This window comes from Neolamprologus multifasciatus, chromosome 11 (genome assembly GCF_963576455.1).
Source record: "Neolamprologus multifasciatus chromosome 11, fNeoMul1.2, whole genome shotgun sequence".
Lineage (NCBI taxonomy): Eukaryota > Metazoa > Chordata > Actinopteri > Cichliformes > Cichlidae > Neolamprologus > Neolamprologus multifasciatus.
Window position 1 is genome coordinate 36,011,189 of NC_140449.1, and position 6,713 is coordinate 36,017,901.

The window sequence follows — 6,713 nt, forward strand, 5'->3', positions numbered from 1 at the left end:
TTCGGCCCACAGTGTGAAAGGCAGCGAGTGCAGCACGCCGCCCTGCCCCAGGACATCACTGCAGACCTTTTAAAACAGAAATCTGTCTTATTTCTAATAATAAAATGTGAATTTATTTGCTGATAGACCGTCCTGGCAGAACTCAGCACCACTGCTTCTCTGACTTTATTGGAAATTTGTTTCCAATTAGTTAAAAGCAAACAGATTTCAACTACATTCAGTCGTCAGTGAGTCCACATCATTACAAGCAGAAACTCGGATCGCTGTCTGTGTTGCTGTTTATTTCTCCCCTGTGGGTGTAACTCAGCCTGTGGTGTTGTAAAGTGCTCTAATGAAACCTGCTTCACTGAAGCTCTGCAGCTTTAGCTCACACTCCCTGCTGACTGTTTGGTCTCTGACAGATGTGAACGTGGAGCCGACGAAGCAGCTGGACAGCTTTGTGTCCACAGGTGAGCATCCACCTGCTCTCAGTCACACTGTCCTTCCTCTTCTTTGCTACGATGACGGGAAGAACGCTGCGTTTGAGGAACGCAGATGATCTCGGTGACATCACACCTACAGTCTGCAGCAGGAGTCCTCGAGGGCCGCGGTCCTGCTGCAACACACCTGAATACAATTAGTAGGTCATTAGCACGAGTATCGAACGTGACCGCATGCTGAGGTGGCCCTCGAGGACTGGAGGTTGAGGCCCCTGGTCAGCAATCATCAAATAGGCAGAAATCACCAAAAACATGAGCCATAAATATTCAGCTTAGTCTTTTATGTACTGATAAAAATAATGCTATGATATTATGAAGAGGTGCAGCTTGTTTCTCACACAAAACATACTGGATGTAGCATCCAGTCGAACTGAGAAGGCCAGAACTGATGGTTGTTGAATGACCTTTATTATTCCTTGCCGTGTATCAGACAACGAACCAACGTAAGAGCTAGACAAACAAATAAAACAATTACCATGTTATTTATATAACACCATTTTAACCGCTCATTACGCTGGTCTAACCGTTTTCTATTAAACTATATAATACATATTATGCATTTCAGATTGCTCAACTTAAATCATGTACATTACAAACCTTGTTCCCCTGTCGACTGTAGCTAGAACCATTCATTTTTGTACAATTTAACCATGTTTTTCTCTCCCTTTTCTCCGTTAGCATTAGTTTTCCGTTTTCAGGAGGCAAGGTTTTCTGCAGTGTGGCGCTCTTCAACTGGCAGTGTTGCTAAATTGAAGGAGAGAAGATCCCAATTGTCATTAATGAAATGACAAGTTACCCCTAAGTAGGACTCTGTGACCAGACTTGTCCAAGCATCAGTGGTAGGGGAGATTTTGGATGTGGCCTTTTTTAGTTCATTCCTTAGTTTCTCAACTGAAGTTTCATACTTTCTCTCCATCATGCTTGTAAAATGACGCCTAGACGGCAGAGTGTATCCTGGTTGGAAAGTGGTCAGCATTTCTTTGAATCCCTCACCCTCAACCACAGCAAGTGGTCTCATGTCTTTTAAAATCATAGATAAGATGCTCTCGGTAAGTACAGCCGCCTCCTGGGGGGTGCATGGTGTACTTCTTCTCTGACAGTAGTCCTCCAGACTTTTCTGTTTGTTCCTGAAATCATAAATCACACACAGATGAATTCGAATAATTACAAATTATATGGAAAGCATAATATCAAAAATAATTAGATAAGGATCTGGTTGTTATAATATATATATATATATATAACCATGTATGTGCCTTACTGTTATGCCATGTGCTTTCATAGCATAACAGTAAGGCACATATATATATATATATATATATATGTGCCTTACTGTTATGCCATGTGCTTTCATAGCATAACAGTAAGAGATTAATGATAATCACCAATGTTGAACATATGATATGCAGCCAAAAAATAGCGTTTAAACAACCATAGCTGATGGCACCTTTACTGGTGCACTGCTTTCTAGCCATTAGATGGCATAACTTTGACCTATAAGATCAAGCTGGAGAAGCATTACGTATAAAAACAGTGTTCAAATAGGATGAAAGACATTAAACTTGACAAATCAAGAGTTTGTTGTCATTTTGCTTTTGCAAGCACTTTAACAATGTTGTAACAGTGTCCACGATGGCTACGTTTAGCAGGTGGTGCATTATCCTTGTTAACATTTCTCCTGCGGCCAATTCGATGTCTCACATTTTCGTCTTTCGACGATTCTGATAATCAGCCTGCGCGCATCCCGACTCATTTTGCCAGCATGGGCCACAAATTAAAAAAAACAACTAAACAGCAGCTGCTATATGTTACTGCTAAGCAGCTTAAATTAGTTTTGTATTTACGGAGGTTGGGTGTTTTTCTCTGTCTATGAGTGAGTGTGTCTAGGGGAGGGGTCTGGATGAATTAACGGGTAAAAACCAGCGTTAGTAAAAGTTGAAAACTTACGGTGGTTTGTCCTTTTCAGAAGCTGCTCCTGGATGTCGTCGTTTGAGGTGCTGGTGCATAGCCGTCGTGCTTTTATGATAGGCCATTTCCACCTTACAAAGCCGGCAAACGACTGAATCATTTCCTTTTCGGTTAAAATATCCCCATACTGTAGAACTGCGTGTTCGGGTGGAGTGGTTTAAGTCGACTGCGACTGCCTCACTCATGTTACCGCTACTCGCTGCCGCCATGTATTTTTTTGAAAGTGACGACGCATCGACGCAAATTGTTTTACGTCGACGTATTTTACGCGTCGACGTAATCGATTACGTCGACGCGTTGTCCCAGCCCTACCTCTCACTAGAAGATCACACACCTTTCCGCTGCTTACTACTGCGTTTTTACCCATCATTGTGGTTAGTCTGAGTTTTACAGGGCACACATTTGCTTGCAGTTTCTGTGTTACATCCTGATCTATAGAAACAGTGTCACTCTGCGTGTCTAGTAGCGCATAGACTAGTTTTTCCCTTTGTGGATTAGCAGCCGTTGAGACCCATACTGGGACTATCACGGAGGTGCTGACTGTGTGTTCTGCTCTAGCGACATTTAACGCCATGACTGTTGCACTTTCAGGTGAGTTCCCTTGTGCTGCGTTGTCTATACTCACTTGAGCTTGCTTTTCTCTTTGGAGACTAATGCTGTAGTTCTCATCGTGAAGACAGGTCGGGTGTCTCTTAGAGCAGGTTTCACAAGTGAGGCGCCGTTTGCAGTCCTTAGCACTATGACCTTGCTTTAAACAACCATAACAATGCTTATTATCCTTTACATGTTTCTTTTTCATTTCCAGGGTCATTTGCAGAAAGTTTGGGCACTTTATAAGTGGATGTGACTCTTGGCACAGTGTGCATGAACTGTTGTATATTTTAGTCTTTACATCTCGTTCAGTTGTGTTAATGTTGAATACACTTGCCTTGTTTCTTTTGACTTCTCTTGTGTTTCTTTTGTCATCATTTGTTTCCGTGGAGCGAAGTGCATGTATGGAAGTGACTGGGTTGCGTGCTACTTCTGCTTCAAGCGAGAGAAAGGAGGCAAATTCACTGAAGCTGGGGAATTCACCACCGCCCATGAGTGTCTTTGTTACATGCCTGTTCCATCTTGTGTTTATCCAGTCTGGCAGTTTATGCAACAGTTTCTGATTTTCTTCACAGTCATTGAGTATTTGCAGTCCTTTCACATGAGGCATGGCAAGCATGCATGCATTCACAAAATCAGCAAAGTTCCTTAGACCATCAGGATCTCTCGACTGTATTTTAGGCCAACTAGATAACTTTTCTCTAAATGCCCGCTGTAGCAAGAATGGCTGGCCGTACCTTTGGTTTAACTTTGCCCAGGCGTCGTTATACGCTTCTTCATCATTTCTGAAGAAAGTCCCTTCAAGGCACTTGCGAGCTGAGCCAGTTACATACCTTTTTTGTTCAATGAGTGACATGAAAGTGGATTTCCATTCAATAAATTTTATTGGCTCACCACTAGACATCGTTGGTTCTGGCGTGGGGAGCCTATTTATTCTTATGCTGTCTTGTACCACCTGTGCAAGCTGGGTGACACTAGGAGGGGCTGTTGACGCCGGTATGGAGTATGATGGTACAGTGTGTTTGGGTGTATGCTCTAGGTTCACCTTTTCCATCTTAACTGAATATGCATCATCAAGTTGTGATAACTCTCTGTTGTAGGCGTCCAACCTGGCGCGACCGGCTTCCACCTCCCTTTCGGCTTTCAGGCGTTCCAACTCTGATGTTTGAACTGCCATTTGTTTCTTATGCTCCTCTTCTAGAGCCTTTATCTTTTCCTTCTGTCTTTGTTCCTCTTGTACAATCTTGTACTCTGCCTCCTTTGCTGCTAGTTCTGCTGCTGCATCTGCTCGTTTTGAAGCAAGATGTGAGGCTGAAGACAGTTGGCTACGTTTTGATGCTGCAGTTGAACCATAGATGTATTGGGCATAATCATGTTCTAATAGTCTGCGTAGACGTTTTCTTTCATATTCTCCATCAAAATCTCCATCTACTCCGCTTATTCTTTCCAGGATGACTTTCACGATGTCGTGAGTAACTGCTTCACATGCATCGGTTTTTCTTCGTATGTCTGATGAAGGTGCAATGTGACTTCTCATTTCAGTGTACATCTTTAGCAGTTCATCTTTTCTTTGCTCTACATCATCTGCAAGATCTGCCATTTCTTTCTCTGAAATGTCCAACTTTAATCTTTCTCTTGTTTCTCGCACCTGTATTTTCCATTGTTCATAAAGAGTTAATAGCCTTTTTTCTTTTTTACTTATCTCTTCCTTCTGATAAGTTAGCATTTTTTCAGTTGGCACCTTGGCTCTTTCTGAACGCCTTGGAATCGCGGAGTCACTTTGAGCTTTATCTTGTGGCTCATTTAATATTTGTTCTTTGTTTGCAAATTGATCATTGTCTTCTTCTGAATCCTCCATTTTAACTTTATTTTTCTTATGCCTTTCGCCGTTTTATTCTCTGACCTGCTTCTGCCATCTGCTGGACGTTGTGGGAATTGCCGTTAAACCTTGAGCCCTCGTGGTGTAGCAAAATGGCGGCGGTCAAGGCTCTTACTGTAGCATCCAGTCGAACTGAGAAGGCCAGAACTGATGGTTGTTGAATGACCTTTATTATTCCTTGCCGTGTATCAGACAACGAACCAACGTAAGAGCTAGACAAACAAATAAAACAATTACCATGTTATTTATATAACACCATTTTAACCGCTCATTACGCTGGTCTAACCGTTTTCTATTAAATTATATAATACATATTATGCATTTCAGATTGCTCAACTTAAATCATATACATTACAAACCTTGTTCCCCTGTCGACTGTAGCTAGAACCATTCGTTTTAGTACAATTTAACAATGTTTTTCTCTCCCTTTTCTCCGTTAGCATTAGCTTTCCGTTTTCTTCCGTCTTTTTGTACATCAAGTTGGTTACCGTTACATCGTTCACTTCCGGTCACACAGGAAGTTACCAAAATAAAAGCACAAACGTTATATTACGTGAATATGAGCTAGTTTTACATATCCGCCGTTACACTGGAAACGCCCGGTGTTCAAGTATAAGAAGACCTAAAACACTTATCAAAACCAGTGCTCCCAGTGAGATTCACACCGACTGTGCTGGAATGAAATATAAATATTAGATTTCTTTCGTTTTCTTCCGTCTTTTTGCACATCAAGTTGGTTACCGTTACATCGTTCCCTTCCGGTCACACAGGAAGTTACCAAATTAAAAGCACAAACGTTATATTACGTGAATATGAGCTAGTTTTACATATCCGCCGTTACACTGGAAACGCCCAGTGTTCAAGTATAAGAAGACCTATAACACTTATCAAAACCAGTGTTCCCAGTGAGATTCACACCGACTGTGCTGGAATGAAATATTAATATTAGACAGCAGGAAGAAGGACAAACAGAAGTGCGTACATAGACACAATAACAAGTTGCAAAGTGCTCGCACAACAAGAATAGTACGCAGTGTGAGTCCACTGTAACGAGCTGTGACTCCAGTGTGAGGAACCTAAAGTTACACCAAGAACGTGTTTTCACTCGTCACGTGATCCAGCCGTGTGCACAGCTGCTTCCAGCTCCTTCAGCCCCACAGCTGCCTGCATGCTGACGGCTGCGTCTCCTCCTCCGTGGCCTAACAACGAGCCACAAGCTCATTGATCATTAATGTGCAAGCTGTCACGACCACGAACGACCACGAGCACCATTCACAGAGTTGGAGAGCGTCTGTGGGACGTGTTCTTAGGCTCGGCTCACAGGTGGTCCTTATGTAAACATCCTGTGTGACTTCTGGTCGCTCTTAAAGTTAATAATCCATCAATGATCCATTAAAAATCAAAGCTGCGGACTCTGGTCAGTGCGTGCTGAAGCTCCTCCCCCTGTGACACGTACCTTTATTGCTGCTTACTGGCTGGCGAGAAGCTGTCATCAGGCTCTAGAGGCTGCTCGGAGCCGTCCGTTCGTCACACCTCAGTTTGCTCTTGTTGTTTTTACCCTTAGTGGGTTTTATCCAAGTGCACCGCTGTGGAAAGCTGCCACACCGTCGCCCCGCAGTTCACCATCCGAGTTTCTTTCAGCCTTCGTCATGTTTGCTGTGTTATGAGATCTGTTTGAATTCAGGATGAATAGTTGAGATTGTGGAGGTATGTAATAACGACAGGAGAGGTCTCAGTGTCTCAGTCACTCCAACTTTATTAACTGACTCTCAGAACATTACATATAGTTAGCGCCA

At 42.7% G+C, this 6,713-nt stretch overlaps 1 long non-coding RNA gene across 1 annotated transcript; it reads right to left on the reverse strand.

Moving 5' to 3' along the window:
* Nucleotides 1-1,483: 1,483 nt before the first annotated feature.
* On the reverse strand, nt 1,484-6,713 carry LOC146509224 (uncharacterized). The gene is made up of 3 exons (XR_014876644.1): nt 5,277-6,713; nt 2,427-5,129; nt 1,484-1,606 (listed from the first exon to the last, which is right to left on the reverse strand). It is a non-coding gene; the product is annotated as an uncharacterized LOC146509224 (long non-coding RNA).